The 19,040-nt window shown below is 40.4% G+C and overlaps 1 pseudogene; it reads right to left on the reverse strand.

Moving 5' to 3' along the window:
* Positions 1-8,155: 8,155 nt before the first annotated feature.
* LOC116499128 lies at positions 8,156-17,608 on the reverse strand (annotated as a pseudogene).
* Positions 17,609-19,040: the final 1,432 nt, after the last annotated feature.

Raw genomic sequence — 19,040 nt, forward strand, 5'->3', positions numbered from 1 at the left:
ATTTTCTGCAATGCCAGTTGGTATTTTAATAGCCTTAATAATAGCACATATTAGTGGCATTATTATTTGCTTGTGTAACACCCATCTTCACTGTACTATGCCAGCAGTAACTGATGAATGCACATCCTAGGAAAATCATCTGCCTGGAGCTGACTTCTCAGAGTAGGGCTTTAACCTCAGGGAAAAGAACTGTGAGTTTGGGATGGGTAGGAGAGAGATTTGATGCTCTTTTGGACTTACATAACTGCTTCCAGATTCTGCTGATGCAGAAAGGCAGCTTAAAAATAGATAATTCCACTTGGGCTATTGCTGTGCCGGCTACTCAGCCAAGAACAGCAGACCTGCTGCACAAGCCAAGCTGCCAAGAGGTAGGAATCCAAGATGGGGAGATGCCAGTGTGCCATCTCTCAGATTGTGTTGTTTTATCCATTCTGCATATGACTGGAAAAGTTATTAGCAAGAACAGATGAAATGACCGGTATTACTGGGTCACTATATCAGTTCTGGAGTGTCTAATGAGCAGCTTGCTAGCAGTCTCATATATTCAAGTACAGGGAAAAAGTAAGAAACTAGGCCAAATATTGTTTTAGGTCTTCTATTTGGCCTTGAATCTTCTGTTTTACCCAAAATATCATGTAATCATAGGCCTTATCTATCAAGTTGGCAAGATAAAACTTTAGGACTGTCGACATCAGAATGAAGAGCAAAACCAAATTCTATAGCTTTCTGGTGAGGTCAGCTCCTGGCAAATGCTATAACTACAAGGCTGCTGCTCAAAAGAGGGTCTTCAGCACCTCTAACAGGAACCCATACTCCAGTGATGCTGTGGACTCCCATCTGGGGCAGATGTTGGCCAGTTTTGTGCTGAGCACTTGGTTCAAGTTCAGCATTTGTCTTCTTTCTATTTGCTATGTGCTTGGTCCACACACTGAGCATCAATGTCCCTACGTCCTACACAGATCATCTTTCACTGGCACCATGCTTCTTCCTCTGTGTGTTTAGGAATCTGGTTAGGATTAGAGAGTTTGTGCTAGTTTTAGACACTCTGTTTTGCTATGTAATACCTATCTCAACCCATAGTAGCTCCCAGGATAATGACCAGTTTGACACAGTCACCCAGGCTCCTTCCTTTGGCTCTGTGTTGATAGTCAATCCTTTGTTTTTCTCTATCTATCTGCTGAGAGAAATGGTCCCAGCACACAAGTCCCACATGGCTGTATCCCCATTTCATGTTCTTCCTGGTTCCTTCTCCCCTGCCCTGAAATGCCTGTGAGGCCATGGCAGCATCAAGCAGAACCTGCAACCTCTACCTGGGCACCACTAAAATCATTGAGACAATTTTCTTGGAAAAAAATCCACCGGAAAAGCCGAGGACTGAATTGGCAGCTGAATGCTATTTTTCACATACCAACTGATTTTTTTTCCTATTGATTGGCAATTAGCCTGTTCTAAAACACTCAGGGTCAAATTCCCAGCTGGCGTAAGTCAGAGAAGTCCCACTGACGTCTCTGATTTATTTTCCAAATGGTTTAAAAATTCAGCAGGAGCTTTAAAATGCCAATGTTATACATCAAACAGCTGGCTAAAACTCACAAATTTAGCATATTTTCTATAATGCTCTTTGACATTAAGTATTCCTTATGGACTAGATAGAATAAATACAGGTACTAGAGAGAGTATTGTGAAGTCTTTTCAAAAAAAAAAAAAAGTGAAAGATTTTATTAACATGTTTTAAGGATGAGTCAAATGTGGATACAAATTTTACATTTTGTGCCCTTTCTGTCTTTATAGGACGTGTGTCAATTACCATAATGAATCAAATTTCAGTTTTAGGAGTCCTGCACATTTCTTGAATGGAAGTTTGACACTGTTGTCATGGTGACTGGAAGGATTTTGCCAGCTTTCAGTGGTAGTGAACTTCATCCCTTGTGAAGCCCAGTTCCCCAGCAGGTGTGGGTATCGTCTATGTGCAATTCTCATGACACAGTTCCTGCATTTCTGTTCCACTTCTCTTTTCAGTTTTGCTTGTCAAAATATGCAGCATGTTGCCATCCCAGATGAAAGTTCTAATGAAACTAAAGGCCCAGGAGCTGAGTGCCCTTGGGGGAAATTGGGTGGTAAAGGAAGGCAAGAGAAGCTCCATATTCTGTGTTTTCTCTTGTTTCAAAGGTATAGTCTGAGGAGATAAACAAACATTGCCAGCACTTATTTCATAAGTTCTGGGAAATCTAGTATCAGGCCTGCCTCTAAGATCTACATGTTTTAGGAAACTGTTGTAAGTCATCTAATTCCAACTGCAGTTTTTCCTGTGCTTCCTTCAGTTGCCAACTAAGCAGAACTGGTCTGGGGCTGCACTTCAGAGTCCGTATCCTATTTCTGGACATCGGTACAGACATGCTAAGTTTCCTCCATCTGCTCCACCTTGTTGTGGAAGTGAGTCACTGCTACTGAAGTCTATATTGTAACAAGAGAAGAACATGATATATGTGATGTAGAGAAGAAATATTTCATTCTACCAGCCAGAAACTCATGTAGATAAAGACAAGACCAGGCTGGAAATTGCATGTTTTCTTTTATTTTACATGGATTGAAAATATAACAAAAGATTTTTTTTTTATTTTAATAGACTCAGATTCTTTTTTTTTATATTTAGAATACAAGAGATCATGACGCAGAATATAAAAAATATATATATAAAAAGTGTGTTATTTTTATAAAAGCAATATACTCAGGAAACTCTAGAAAAGCATTTTACTACCTATAGAAACACCACTTCCTTCTTAGACCCAGGAGTTACAATTAAATCTTCAGTATTCCTGTTGCCTTAACTGAATGCTAGTTAAGTCTAGGTTGTTTTCTAATAAAGAGTGATTTCCTTGGTAGCAGAGACATGTAGTAGTCTTTACTTCAGAAATCCAGTCTTTTAAACTAAGGATATTTCCCTCAATGCTGAGCAGCCATTTCTGCTCCCACTCTCTGGGAGAAACACGCATATGTCCCATTTGCTTAACACAGATCGCTCTGATAGATGCAGAGATGACCAGAAAAGATGGGATAATTTTAACAACCTGTGTCCGAAGGTCTGGGAATAGGTTAGGCATTTCTTTGCTGAAGAGCTCCATGAGACTTATTCCATGTTCCCCATGTGGCAGGAAAATGCAGAACTGCTCCAGCCCTAAACACATCTAAAGAGAACCAGTGCTCAAGCCTTCATCAGCCACATCCAGTGAGGGTTAAAGAAAGAACTACATTTTCTACAGTCACACCTAAGGTGCAACTGCAGCCAGTCCTGGCAGATTTCAAGATAATCTTTCTTATCTGCTGAGAGAAAATCCTTACAAAAACACATATCTCAGGAAGAACTAATAAGCTCCTGTTTTCTAGAACTGATATTTACCCCAAATCCTAGCAGAAACTAGATTTGATGTCATTATTAGTACATACAGTTATAATATCCTTGCAATAGCAGAACCTTGACTTTCTTTCCAGGAGGCTCGCCTTTACTGAATGTCAGAACTTGTCTGAATAAGGATCTCAAGCATGATGTTTTGATAAGATGGTGCTGCAACACTTCTGTCCAATATTACTTTAGGAAAGAACTTGAATCTTAACCTCCTGCAATGCGTGTTACTAAGTGATAATTAGATGTTCCAGTTCATGCCACATTTCACCTTTTCCACCCTCTCAAAACAGCTACAAAAAATCCTGAAGAATCAGAAGAACAAAAGTCTATAACAACAGTCAACATCTCACTTCAAAACACTGAGGAAGTCACATACACATGTAGTTGAGACTTTGTTTCCCATAGAAAGTCCATCAGTGAAAACTCATCTGAGTACTGAGTAATCATCCCCATTGATTAATTTCACCAGTTCACATAGCAGAGACAAGCCACAATATTTCTGAATTTGCTACAGGTTTGAATCCTTTTCTTTTTTTCTTTTTCTTTTTTTTTTTTTTTTTTTTATTTTAACTGGGCCTGTTTTCAGAAAATACTGCATCCTCCCCAAGCAGGAGTCTTGTAGAAAAAGATAAAAGATAAATTAAGATTTAAATGTAATTCTGTAATTTTCTTAAAATGGTACTCCTCAAACTTCCAGCAGTGAAGAACAAGGTGGAAGTATACACAAAAATATACAAGTCTGTAATTTGCTGCGTTATTGTCAAGACAATAACTATGGTGATTAAGTTATTCAAGGTCAGCATAAAATAATCTGTCATAACAGAGTACTAAGGCTCAGATAGGTACTTTAGCTTTAATCCCCTCTACATGAAAATAAGAATAACAGAAACAAACATCTAACTGATTAGATGTCCTATTCCCTTCGATTTCAAAACAATATACAATTACAATGAGTGTGTCATGCATCTGTACAGAGTTTATATGCTGTATCTAATAGTTTTTTTTTCTGTAAGTTTAACCATCATTTCAGCAAGTTAAGCACCTGAATTATGCTAAGGCAAACCTATTTTGCACTTGACTGTCAATCTGATACACAGCAAGGCCCCAGCCTGGGATTAAGATCAACATCCAGACATCTGGAACTGGCTGAGTGATAAAGAAAAATCCTTGTCTGCAAGATCAAGCAGCAGAAATGGGCAAGAAGGTACAGCATTACCCTTCAGCTGCCTCCAGGCTAATGTGAGGAAAATGGTTTAGTTCTGAATAAATTAGGATGGTTGAGACAACGGCTGCCTACATGAGATCAGAATTTCTGATTTAATTTGAAACACTAACTTAACCTTGCTGTTGTTTGGATCTGTTCGTTCAGATCAGAATTTCTGATTTAATTTGAAATGCCTACTTAACCTTGCTGTTACTTGGATCTGTTCCTCGTAACTGGCTACACATGCAGATGGGGTTTGCCTGATTGGATCTAGATGAAGGAATGAGACCATGAATTTTACAGCCTCTTCACCGTGTGACTGTAATCAGGTGCCAGCTTCAAACATCTGTCCTTTTCCAAGATGACAGTAAATGGGAGCAAAAAGAGAAGATATCTTTATCGACATAAAGCCAGTGAGAAATACAGTACAGGGTTTTAATACTAGACATTACCACAAATGGAGCTTCTGAATTACCTGAAATTCAGAATCAGTATGAGATTTCCCATTTCAGAGTGATTCATGGAACAGCCTAGGAGGGTCATCAGCAGCCGGTAATGTCAAAGCAGTTTTCCTGTATGTCCTGTTCTCATTCGCAGCTTTTCAATAAGGTTGCCTCTGCTAAAAGACTAGATGTACTGAAAACTGTACCCTGTTTCCAGTATTAGTGAGACACATGCAGATATTTAGCTGATGGTTGTTAATCTTTTGTTTATGTGAAAGAACACAATGTTATCCTCATATCTTATACCAACAAATATTGTTAAATACCAAATCACAGAGAGTATTACTATTATTATAATTATCTAAATGCTTAGTAACCTATCAAAACCTTTAACAACTTAGATAATTAAGATTTTGTTTTAGATGCTTTTTAGATATTTACATATTTTTAGGTATTTTTTGTATTTAGATACCCATACAGGTATTTTCAAAACTTTTTTTCCTTGCAATGTATGCCTTCATCCATCTGATTTATTGTAGGAATGTTCTAGCACAGAAGAGGCACCCATCAAAGTCTCAAGACCCTTGCAGGGTCTTATAATTCCCTAGGAGACACCCAGCTCAATACAAGGTCTATGGAAACCAAGGGAAGCTTAATATTGACTCCATATGGCTTTGGCTTAGACCATCAAAAGACCATTGACTAAAATATTTCCATGATTATCAGCTATCCTCTGATGTTTAATTCCATATATTATTATTTTCATGTGCAATTACTGAGAAATGTTTAAGCTCAAAAGACATGAAATAATCATGAACTGTACTATAATAAAAGAAAGTATTAGTTATACTTAAAAACATTCATTCTCATTTATGTATAGAGATTAGTAAACTTTGTCACTATCATTTAGTGAGTAAAATAACATAAACTGGTCTCTAATCCTCTGCAGCGAAAAAGCCTACAGCTAGAACAATTTGTTTCACTCTGAGTTTCACTCTATTCACTTATTATGAGATGCTGCATTATGTTCTACATGCCATGTGTGATGGTTTTAACCAGGCAGCTGCTGAGAGCAAAGGCACAGGTTTTCAGGCCTATTTAGGTGCCTAACTCCTACTGCAATCCATAAAATAATTTGGCCATCATAACAGTTCTGACATGCCTAAATCTTAAGGGTGTTGACACCAAAAAAGAATCCACAGTCTGAAGTCTAGGCATTTTCATTTTTTTTTGGTTGTTCTATGACAGTTAAATCCCAAGATGTTTTCAAATACCAGCACATCACCTGATAATTGTGAAATATAGCCAATAGGAAACATAGGCAATAGGAAACACAAAGAGACGAAAACAGAAATCCAAAAAGTTATAAAACTGAAACCAGAAACACTCCTTACAGGAGCATAGAAGAGAGGGTGGTCTGATCACAGTGGTGCAGCTGATAGGAGTTGATGCCAGCTCTCACACAGCCTGAATCTCTGGCCTGAAAAGGAGAGGGACGCTAGCAGAAAAGCCATAAGCTGGTTCAGCTTTTCCATTGAGAACAGTTAGCATGTACATGGGGTAACCTGCTGTGGTTTGGGAAGTACCACATCACTCAGCAGTTGGTCACTAGCACACCAAAAATGTGTGCTAATTTGTCCTCACAAAATCATCTGGGCTGCCCATACCATTTAAAAAGAGAAATTGAAACTTGTTAGATACTTCTGAAATAGCTGAAAATCAGGTTTTGTTCCATTGGTCTGTGCTTTGCTGGTTGCCTTCCTGGGCTGTAATAATCAAGAATTATAATTCCCAATGAAACTTGGATTTTGAGGTCTTCCTCTGAATATATAATAACAGGAGAGCACTTGAAAAATTATTTATGTTGTTGGGGGGAAAAACAGGCAAACAAGTAAAGAAAACTTGTATCTCTCAATGGAAGGAAGCAGTACAGCAGAGCTGTTTTGTACTTCCTTAGAAAGGTATCGTACCTCTGACTAAAGAGGAAACACGGCCCAGATCCAAACCAGGACTTACATGCCTGGCTTAAAACTGAGGTGGGATATAGGCACCTCTGACCAAACTGCCATCTCTAACAGCTACTGCCCAAGTGTGACTTCAAAAACAGCTAAACCCTACTGATAAACCCTAAAGTCATCCTCAGGAAGTGCCCCTATCCCCACCAAATATGTTTGCTTCTAATTTAGTTGTCCCAGTTCAATTGATATATTGGGTGAGAGAAACCTGGGCCTGGAGAGCTGGATCCATGCCAGAATACTACAGAATATAATAACATTTACATAAGATGCATTAATGTAGGCAGGTACAACTTTATCATATAGAATAATAGAATCATAGAATATCCTGAGTTGGAAGGGACTGATAGGGATCATCAAGTCCAACTCCTGGCTCCACACAGGACCACCCAAAAATCATACCCTGTGTCTGAGAGCACTGTCCAAACACTTCTTGAGTTCTGGCAGGCTTGGTGCTGTGACCACTGCCCTGAGGAGCCTGTCCCAGTGCCCGACCACCCTCTGGGTGCAGAACCTTTCCCTAACACCCAGCCTGACCCTCCCCTGTCCCAGCTCCATGCCATTTTTTATCCTGTTAGCATGTCTCTCAGTCCTACATCAGAAGCAGAATGCTAAAAAAAAAATCAATCAGAAGATTTCTACTTTTCCTATCAAGAGTGTGCTTAAAAAAAAAAAATAATAATTTTTTTGAAAGATACAGTCTGAATTTCATTTATATATTTTTTTCTTTTAAAGAAGGATCATTCTAAACTCAATTTATTTCTTATTCATTGGCTGAGGTCTAGTCCCCGTCTCCCTTAATTTAAAAGGAATTTAAAATATTTCTGCAAAGGAGTTCAAGGAGTTCTGTCAAAAAAAAAAAAAAAAAAGTTTTTCTTACATGTCTTCAAGAGCTCTTTTAAGATAGTGTTTGTTTTACAATAATTTGTTTAACACAGCTATTATGACAATAACTCACCGAGGTTAGATATGAGGATAATAGCATATGTTTGAAGAATTAAAAGCTGCTAAGAGGTGCAAAACCACAAAGCTCTAAGCCTGACGATCCTTAAAGTTCTGGAACAAAATGGATAATGAAAGCCAGTGGGAATTACTGCTTCTTTGCCTGGGTCAAAAAGAAAAAGAAAAAAAGAAAAGGAAAAAGAAAAAGAGAAAAAGAGAAAGAAAAAGAGAAAGAGAAAGAAAGAGAAAAAGAAAAAGAAAAAAAAAAAAGAAGAAAAAGAAAAAGAAAAAGAAAAAGAAAAAGAAAAAGAAAAAGAAAGAGAAAAAAGAAAAAGAAAAGAAAAAAGAAAAAGAAGGGAACTCATCTTAGTTCTCATAGGTCCCTTATTGGTTTTGCAGCTATTTGTCTGTTATTTTTTCAGCTATAGAGATTCTAATATAAAGACAATTATGTCACATATACTTTATGTGTGCATATGAATATTTATATATTCATATACCAGTAACCAGTTTGTAATTGCTTCACACAAGTAAATTCTCTTTCAGAAATACTTAACCCCTTGAAACCCCACTCTATGTTTTGTTTTTTTTTTCAGTCTGAAAAATATGCAATATGTAAGCAGCCCACATTAATGAATGAATTCGGGATGAGTTACGTGTAACTAATGTAAAGGATTGTCAGGAGATTTTATACAGAAAATGCAAACCTCATGGAAGTGCAGAATTTTGCAAATGGCCTTATCAATCTGCACTCCCCAGAAAACATTGCAGCCTGTAGATGTAGAAAGTATCTACGATGTATGCTAGAAATGCAGGTGCTGACAGCATGGCTGTGTGGCAAGAGCATGGGGGTCTGGAGCTGATGGAGATGCTCCAGGGGCTTGCTTTTGTCATTTGACCCAGCTGGGAGGAAGTTCAGCCCTCCTATTCACATGGACTCTGACAGAAGTCATGGCTGAATATTCACAGAAATTGGCTGAAGTAATTGAATTTGCTGAGGAACACTGAACACTTACCTTCAGCCATTTATTCTCAAAATGGCTGGGTTTTCTTTACTATCTGCCAGGAGAAAAGTGGCCCAGAACACCCACTTCACACAGCTCTGAGGACAAAGTCTTTTCTCCTGACAAAAAATGTGGTTGTCTGAAGGCTTCAGGACACGTTGGGGCTTCAGACATAAATCTTTGAGTTTAATGTGGCTAAGTCTGATATCACATGATACAAAGCCTCTGTACTTGATCTAAACAGCCTGCTTCACTTTACTTGCCCATGCACAGACACAGATAGAGGTCTTGTAACCAGACAAATTGCTGGGCAGCACTGCTATACCTAGTCTGGGCTGACTGATGTGCAGGTCAGGCCCTAGCAGATTTCCTGGTGTTTTATCCAACTGGAAAGGAATCTGACGAGGGTGACAAATCCTGAGGAACTGTCTCCCAGAATGCCTGGTATTAGCCATGGACTTCCTTCCCTACCGCGGGGTTGCCCGTAAGCCTCACAAGGCCTGGTTGAACCAGGAAGAATGGCGTGTTGTGTGGTCATCCTGGCTGGGGGACAGCAGAGTGATTAAGCAGTCAGCTCTGCTCTGCTGACTCCTCAGAACTGGTGCAGTTAAGGTCTATTAATAGGGTAAAATGAAGATCTCGCACACTGCATTTAAATCAGGCACAGGCTTACTTCTGATGAAGTTAAACTCATCTCTTTCCAAATAACAATGCCTGCAGCTCCCAAAGCAGCACTCTCTCCAATAGTGTTAATAAGATCTCGCTACAGCGAAAAGAGTAAAGACATCACTGTCAGGGTAATTCGGCATTTCACAGCCTTTCTAAAGCAATCCAATGGTTATTTATGTGGCACTCCTTTGGAGTGCATTTTCTTTTCATACTGGTTCCTATAAACCAGTTTTTATTGTGTTTCAAGGCTTGTTGTCTAGAGTACAAAGATTATTAAACATAAGCCAATCTTTGCAGACTTAGCTATTACCTGAGATACCCGAGAATAAACAAGTGAGCAAACACTGGGAAAAGAGTGCATTTTAATTCACTTTGATGAAAAAAGCAATTGCAATTATTTGGTATCTCATTATTACTAAAAACAACTAAAATCTTTTAATTAAAGTGGAATTTTTAACATGAGAATTCCCAAAAGCATTTAATTGGTTCTGGTTTTGCTGATAAGAGAAGAAGAGAGACATTCTGCCATGTCAATCAGCTATTTTCCAGTCCCACTCCAATTTGAAAGCTGTGATTCCAAAGGCGTGCATTGTTCATACTGCTTTCCCTAGGAACTCACAGTTTCTTATAAAAACCCTAGAAAAGGTTACCATAAATAGACACACACTATAGGAGGGTGAATGCTGGTATTGTGCAACATTAAATGAAAGAGAAAATGTGGCTCTTGATAACTCTTAAGAATTTCAGTTTGTTTTCATGCTCTATGTTTGTTTCAGAAAGATGTCTTTCACTACGCTTTTCCCTCAAATTGCAGGCTCTAAGAGAAGGGTATTAGCTGCATGGATGTTTATCCCTAATTTGACCAGTGATTAAGAATCAGCAACAAGTAAATTACGATGCCACAAGCACTGAAGATGAAAGACCATTGATATGCAAGTGACTCCCTAGATACCATGGTAGATTTAAGGGAGATTGAGGGCCACATCACATGAAGAATCAAAGTAGAAAATCTTCACTGGAATTGGCTTCCTAAGGGGGAAAAGAGGTGGAAACTGGGCATAAAATGGCAAGGGGGTTACACAGCAGTCTGCAGCAGTTCTTGATGCCCATCTATCTTCTTGCAAAGCTAAGGAAGGGCAAGCTGGATAAAACCAGCAAAGCAGATGCCTATGCTTCCTTCAAGTCTGTCTAGGAATGAGATGAGCAAATAACTCTTCCGCTTTGCAGCAGGCTCCCTGCTGAAAGATTCAGTTATCCTCACCGTCATCGATCCACATCTTTCAGAGTTAGGTCAAAAAAGTGGTCAGGTATAGGAAAGGAAGCTCCCTAGCTCAAAAGCAAAACCCAAAGAAAACACAGCATGGACAGCCAGAGGTACAAAATAGCATTTTCTGTCATCACTGTATTTTGTCCATATGTGAACTGCATTGTTTCTAGTCTGCCACTTGATTAAGCTGTCACGCATGGTAAATTGATAATACAGACTGTGCATGACCACAGAATTTATATAAATAGCGTGTTTTACTTCTCTTCCCCGAGCCCATTCAGATATGCAATGGCCTGTCCATGCCGTGGGACCCTTTCCCACTTCCCCCATCCCCAGCATATGATATGGACTTTGTCCCACAAGACACAAAGAGGCCCAAAGCCAGGTCTTCAGACAAGAACAGGCGTATGCTTTCCACCTGGAGTAAGTGGGTGATGATAATGCTAGGGGAGTAGTGGGACCTACTAGGAGGGTGAGCTAATTCTCCTTCCCAGACAAGCTACCAGCTTCAGATTCTGTACCTGGGCTGAAAGAACGAACTCAGCCTTTAAGAAGTGAATACAGCTCACTTGCTAAACTCTGAAATACAGAATTTGAGACCTGCTGGTAGAGCAGCCGGTGTCTAACAAGAAGAGAGAGATTATGCTGCTTTATCACAGGAAACCTGCTGTCTTCATCCAATTTCTAGGAGGATGTCCAGAACCAAGTAAAGAAGGGCTAGGTTAAGACATTTGTTTTAAAAACAGTTGTGTGTTTGTGTGTTTGCAGCTGCTGTGACAAGTACTCCTTGCTTCTGGTGCACTGTTTGTCTATTCTGAGGTAGGCATGGAAATAAATTACATGTTTTTGAGATGGAGCCATGTGTCCATGACTCCTGGTTTCAATACCTAAGCTGAGTAAGTTGCTTAGTTGTAACACTGAGCAAGTTGCTAACATCTCCGCCTCAGTTTCCTTTCTATAAAAGGGGCAACTATCTGGGGATTAGTTAGTGATTGCATACCTGAGAAGAAGAAAGTACATCGGGGGGATTAATGTATTAACTGCATCCTACATACTACATCAGATTGCTAAAATCCTTTTAATCCATTCAAATGCATGTTTGAGTATAGCACAGTGCTGAAATAAAGTTTTTGTTTTTGTTTTTGTGTGTGTGTTTGTTTGTTTGTTTGTTTAAAAAAAGGGTATTTGAGACTGCATTTTTTCTTCAGAACATTGAGCTCTTCAAGCATGTGGACAATTAACATGAACCAGCAGAGCTGGAGCTGGTTGGAGGTTTTCCATCCCAATGTACCATCTGCAAGAACGGTTAAAGCATAAACGCAACCCACATTGTTCCAGCAAGAGCTTACGACAGAGAGAAAAAAAATAAAGGTTCATCTCCATAACCTAGTCAACTATACACAAATACAGGCAAAACACAACCTTTGGATATCATGGAGAAAATCCTTATGGATTCATTCACCATAAATTCAGAAAAGTGCAAAATGTTTTCACTGCTTCCAAGCAATTTCTTAATGCTGATGGAAGGATACAGGGCTGCACCACCATCCCAGAGCCAGGGAAGTTCATTGTTCCCCAAAACTTCACTCTTTAGGCAGGAACCAGAGCACTTCTGAACACAGAAATTGTAATTGTGGCAGTCAGGGTTAAACAGCATCCCTGCAGGCCCCTTGTTCTTCTTTTCATTCCTAATGCAATTGTTTCCTTCATAAAAGCTTTTGCACTTTTTTTAAAGGAAAATCTGACTTAATGTTCAACAGCAGCTGCTGAAAAAAATCCCTTCCATTTGAGAAATGAGTTTCCTGGCCTTTTTCCTGTAAACATCTTTTGCATCCCAGTCGCAGTCCCACTGAGGGCTCCAGTACTCCCAGTCTATGGCTGCTAATCCACGGAAGTCCTTAGCTGGGGTGGAATAGTTAATGTCACAGCTGCCTTTCTCCAGATGAGTTTGCAAACTGAAGTTCTGTGATCAGCCGCCACTAACAGGGATTTCCTGTGATGTGTACTGAGGATAATAGCCAAGCTTATTAAAATAAAATATGGTCACGTTCTGCCCTCTTGCTTTAGCTAATGGGCTCCCAGTTACACGGAACATTTTCAGGTTCAGCACTACGCTGAAGGGAACACAGGTCTCTCGGTGCATTCCAGGCAGCTATAAAACATTTCCTCTCCAAAACTGGTGGTCAGACTGGTTTCACGGCAGCAGAAGCCTGGAGGAGTGAGATGCACAGTCAGGCCAGGGGCTGAAATGTGAACGATGAATAATAGTACCCCATTTCCAGGGACTGTTTTCAAGACTTAGAGGACAACATCACAGAATCACAGAATTTCTAGGTTGGAAGAGACCTGAAGATCGTCGAGTCCGACCTCTGAAACAACATGACACGGATCTTTCAGTTTGTCTGTAAAACATAACAGAAGAGGCATTAATACTTATTCCATATACATCTATATGAACTGGCATCAGCCATATCTAAGGTATCTGCCATGCTAACACTGAAGAAACAAAGTGGGCACAATCTATACCAAACAAAGTGGTAGATTTTCAGAGTAAGATCTGTGTATCAGCCCACAGTAGCTTGTCTCATCAGTTCAGGTCTTACTGAAATCATGGAGGATGCTGCCATCTCTGCAGTGGGCCCCAGGGTGCCTTAATGGCTGTGGCTGCTGTAGATGAAAAGGTTGATAAAGAAGCAGTTTCCCTATTCTTCAAGCTCTCTTAGTAATAATAAAAGCAACTATAAAATAAAACCTTAGCTTTTATCACTGTCTTCATACTTTGTGAACATCCCTGACCTGCCTAGTACAGTGTCAGCCAGAGATAGTCCAAATAGCTCTAAACAAGCACACATATTTCACTCCCATAGTACAGTAACATAAAGGGATACAAGTTCAGACCCCTGACAACAATAAAGCAGATCCATGAAAGCCTGCTCTGAGCTATTTATTAGCCTGGCTGCACTCTCACATTGTGCTAGCGCCTTCCAGACCAGCTCTGGTAGCTCTGCACAGCAACTCATTGTGCAATGTGGACTTTGATGCCAAAGCCTGTGACCACTGCTATGAGCAGAATCATTAGTCACAAGGTCCCTGCTGATTATGTGTGTGTTAAGCAGAACAAGAAACCAGAAAAAGATCAAATATATATATATTTATATGTAAGAAGGAAGAAGGGAAAGAGTGAGAAAGAGAGAGAGAGAGAGAGAGATGACCATGAAGATGGTCATCAACCTGCCCACCACAAAAAAAAATCAGCTTCTGACCAGTGGCATACCTGAACTTGGTTGAATCAGTGAGCCTGAGTTTTATACACAAGGGCATAGAAACCACTAAGAGCTTAAAGCATTTGTTATATCTGTACAATACCAGATTGGTAAACAGTTATAGAGTCTTCAGCTGTGTTCTCCTTTGCTCACGTAGCAAGTGACCTCTTATAAAGACGTTCCCGTGTACAACAAGGGTGTGTGTCTCTCTGTGAGGATAGCACTGCCACAGCTTCCTCTGCTTTGCTCTCTCACCAGTACAGAAATCACCCACTTGGTCTTATGAACCTTCCAACCCCAGGCTTCCCTTGCCTTCAAAACCCTGCAGAAATCCCATGTAGCCTTATAACCAACTCTGGGGGATGATCATGGATTTGTATGTGAGTCCTACTTGTTGTCAGTCCTTGCCTACCTGTTCATTTCTCCTGGGACCGTGACTCACTGGAGGTTAGAACCACAGGTTTTATGTGGGCAGCCAGACTGCTACATATACTAAGGGGAATTACAAGTGTATTCCTACCAGTCATCTGTATTATCCTTCCCTTATCTCAAACCACAAAAGCAACCAGATATATCTATGCACATGGGATAGCTTTATGGGCCTCCCCACACTCCTATTTATTTGCTATTTGCTAGGACTAGAAAGACCTTATCCCAGGTACCTGCAAATAAATAAATAAATAAATAAATAAAGTAAATAAAGCAGATTAACATCCAAACGGCCAACCTAGATATTTTAATAGATACTTTTAGGAGATAGATACTGTGACATCAGAGAGATCAGAAATGTCCTAGGTGCTCCTTTTCCTTCTGCTGACCATGCAGGCAGTTCCCAGGACACAGAAGTGCAGTGTAGGCATTGCAGAACTCAACATTTCATCAGAGAAGTCTCACCTCTGGAGGCTTGCAGTGCATTTAGTGCAGAGGAAGCCCAGGTTTTCAAAACCACTATCCGTATATCCACAAGTAGCATGGTGACATTAATGGGCCTTTTTGAATATAGCTTTAGTGAAAATTAGCCTTATTTGCTGAGTATCTTCTCTGAAAGCCTACACCATACCAAGAACTCAAAGTGTGCCCTGCGTGCTCCCCTCTGTCAGCAGAGACTTCCCTGTGCCAGAGCATCGTCGCTGAGCAGCGTTCCTGCAGCTCTCAGAGAATCAGAGCTGTAAAAAATCCTGCCAGAGGGCAGCACATCCCTACAATTATTTTTTTCTTGAATTGCAGCACACACTTTTAAATTGCAGTGTGTTAAGTTGCCCCTTTGAGATCTGTGCCACTGTCCTGCCCCCCTGCTCCCGCATCTGTCACAGGCTGGATCAGGGAGGTGCCAACAGCAGGGTTGTTCCTGGAGTGATTTGCCCCAGGATTCAGGGAGGGCTTCCCACACAGGGCCTGTCTGCCTTGATTTTTACATGCAAAGGCACAGCAAGCAGTAGGAAAAAAACGCCATGGGGGACTCTCACGGAAAGATATTTCTAGCTGCTCTATTGTTAAAGAGGAAACATTTACCACTTTATATTCCTGTGCAAGGGCAAATTGCTGAGTTCTGACTTCATTCCACTCGATGCGTTGAGCCATCACACAAGCACACACATGCTCCAGCTGGGAGCACTCTGAAGTCACTTGTTTGCAGCTTGCCGAAAGGAATTCCTGTGCCCAGGCTCTGCTCAGGATTTTTCCCTTTAGCCAGGTTTTTCAAATCTGCTTTTAGTACCCCAGGATGACAGCACACGCTAAAATGTTCTACTCCTGTTTTTGCTAAGTATGTCTTTCAAATGTATCTGTCAGAAGTGGCAAAACAAACAAACAAACAAACAAAAAAACAAACAGGATGAGCAGCATATCCTGTTCTACCCCTTCTGCTAATTATATTTTCTGTAAACCAAGTCAATGCAGAGGCAGTCCGTGCTGGTGTCCAGCTGACCCTGAGAATGCACAGTGGGCAGCAATTCCCAGCGAAGAGAAGAAAGTGGAAACCATATGTCTTTATTAGACAGCATGCAGCTCTAGCTGGGACCAAGCAAAACCAGCTCAAAACAGATGGTTCAGATCTGAGCGGATATACAGGGTATTACTTAAACCAGATATTTAAACCACAGAATACTGCTGAAAAATAATAATAATAATAACATACTGACTAAATGGTAAAGAAACAACTAGGCATTCATCAGATTATGCAAAGCCCGTATCCTTCTGCCCCAGTCCAGTTAGAGCTGAGGAATGTACTTTCAAGCTTTGGTATTTATCTTGTAACAAAAATCCTACTTCAGAGATGTTACACTATTCTTATTGAGGGATTAGAAAAATCACAGATGATAAATAAAGACAATGGTCTTTTCTCCTTTCTGGCTAACATTGTTACACAAGATGACATTGACTCAGCACAACCCTGATGGTCTTAAAACAGGCTGTCTCAACAGGCCAGCCAGTCACTAAATACCCTTATCAAAGATGTGCATGGTTTATAAAACAAGAATTTTCACACCCACAGAGATCCAATAAAATCCTTGGATTTTTACAGAATAATCCTTTTGTTGACTTTTTATCAGCAAAGCTAAAGCTGATGCACTCAGAAGTCTGATGAACTGGAACAAGTTTTGTCCAGCTTAAGGCATGCTGCTAGAAGTGAATCTTGCTTCCTGTGCCAGATCTGCATTTGGAGGCAATATGCTTGGAGGCTGCACAGATGCCCGGAGGCTGGTGACGGAAGAGATGACACTGAAAGCTCCAGAGACTCCGACAGCTTCAGGGAGGACAGAAAGGGAGGATTCATTACTGTTATCCTCTACGTTCCCTCATAGGGATGAGAGCTCATTAGACCAGTGCATCCATTAACCATTTGCCTGGATGAGATTTTGCAGAGTCTCTCTGTTATGTTAGTAAATGCAGGGGACTATGCAGCATAATGAATAATAAAAATGGAGCAGGATCTCACCTCACTGCTGCCTGACTAACTCAGTGATGCTCATGACTGATTGTAGCCGAGACTCAAGCCCTTATAGTATAATGTTTCACTGATCCTGACAAAGGTGCTGAATCCAGAGCAGCATGAACTGTCATGGGACATTTTACAGTGTTTCAAACCCTGGGCAGGGCACCCTGACAATGCTACAAATGAAAGTATAAATCTGTAGCAGAAAAGGTATTTTCCATAGCACCTGTGAGGAATAAGCTAATTAATGCATCAAAAGCTGTGATTCAGCATTTTAGCATGCTAATGGCATGTTGGTATACAGATACTGATAGCAATTTTGCAGTAAATTTTAACCTGTTATGAGGAAAGATTGAGACTACTGGACAGAGGAGAGCAGAGTTTAACAAAACAGGCCCCAAGTCTGTGTGGGGCTCATCAGGAGTCACCTGGCCTCTGTTATCTCAGCTCCTTTTGCCACCATAGTGGAGTTTTGTCATTATCTATGTGAGAGTACTTGTAGTCTGGTGGTCTACTAGGTAGCTAGAGTCCTGAATATGGAAAATGAAGAAAATTGATCAAGTGCCCTTATGTCATTTACTTTTCCTCTGGTTCATGCTGCACAGATGTCTCTCACCTGTAGACATTACACCTGAGAGTAGTCCAGCCTGGGAGATTAGGCTCATGCTTAGCCCTAGCAAAGAGGCAGCTGGTTTGATGGATTGATTTAATGTCCCACTGAAACATCCATAAAATCAGTCTTAATGCTTGGCTTTGTGTTCTGGATACCAGTGATGGTTGATTTCTGATATACACTTAAATAATCAAAGAGCTTCTTTAGCCTAGGTCCAGCCTGGCAAGGCTCCCAGTGCTCCATACCACATTTTTCCCCATTTTAAGCCCAAAGGTTTTCCAGTAACTCTCTTTTTCAAAGAGGGTAGCCCTTGCACTGGGAGCTAGAGTTTGGACACTTATGTTACAGAATAAACATAATGGCCTGAATCCTGAAACAGCCCAACTGATCTGCAGTCCTATCATGCTGCCTTCATGTGAGAGTGTCTTGGAAAACTGTAATGATTACACCATGTGCAAAGCAAAGGAGGTCTACATTCTTTGAGGGTACATCAGCCACAAGACATGAAGCCTGTGGTCAGGAGTTAGGTCAATCTCTGACTCCCAGGATGCCCATCTTTCCTGCCATGCTGCTCATGTATCTGTACTTCAAAATACCCACACTGCGGTTTAGCAGATGTGCTTGGAGGACACAGCACAGCATAGGCAGCCCCTGACTTAAGGATGCGGTAAAAACACAGTGGAAGACCATTTTAAGACATCAAAACTGCTTGGGCTTTCCCTCTTCAGGGAGCTCCCTCACTTGCCAGAGCATATCTTGTATCCACACAGTGTGGATGGAAAACATTTTTCGACCAGAAATGGTCTTTATGGCATGTTATTGCCATCCTTTTTCCTGCATTTCTGAGGCTACTGAGAGAAAAGAGCAAATACCAACAGTTCATTGCTGATTTACTATTATTACTCATAGTATTTTAAATTGTTTTGAACTGATTCCCTTAAAAAAAATTAAGGATTTATTTCTATAAGAATTTAGTTCTTTCAATTTTCTTGATTCAGTTGTATGGTAAACCCTAACCACAAAAATAAAAATAGAAAATAAAATAAATAAATAAATAAAATACAACATTTTGGCTGTTCTGAGCATATCTTTCTCACAGAAATTAAACAAAAGGGTAGCCCAGCACAACAGCAGGGAGTTGACTTTCCTCCCACCAACTTTCCCGCAAGCCCAGCAGAGTTGCTTTGCGTTTGCACCGGGATAAGAACGGCCCCCTGGACCGTGCAGAACAAACACCCACACGCTCGCAGCAGTGATTACAGCTTGCACCCAGCACCAGCAC

Source organism: Aythya fuligula, chromosome 1, assembly GCF_009819795.1.
Source record: "Aythya fuligula isolate bAytFul2 chromosome 1, bAytFul2.pri, whole genome shotgun sequence".
Taxonomy (NCBI): domain Eukaryota; kingdom Metazoa; phylum Chordata; class Aves; order Anseriformes; family Anatidae; genus Aythya; species Aythya fuligula.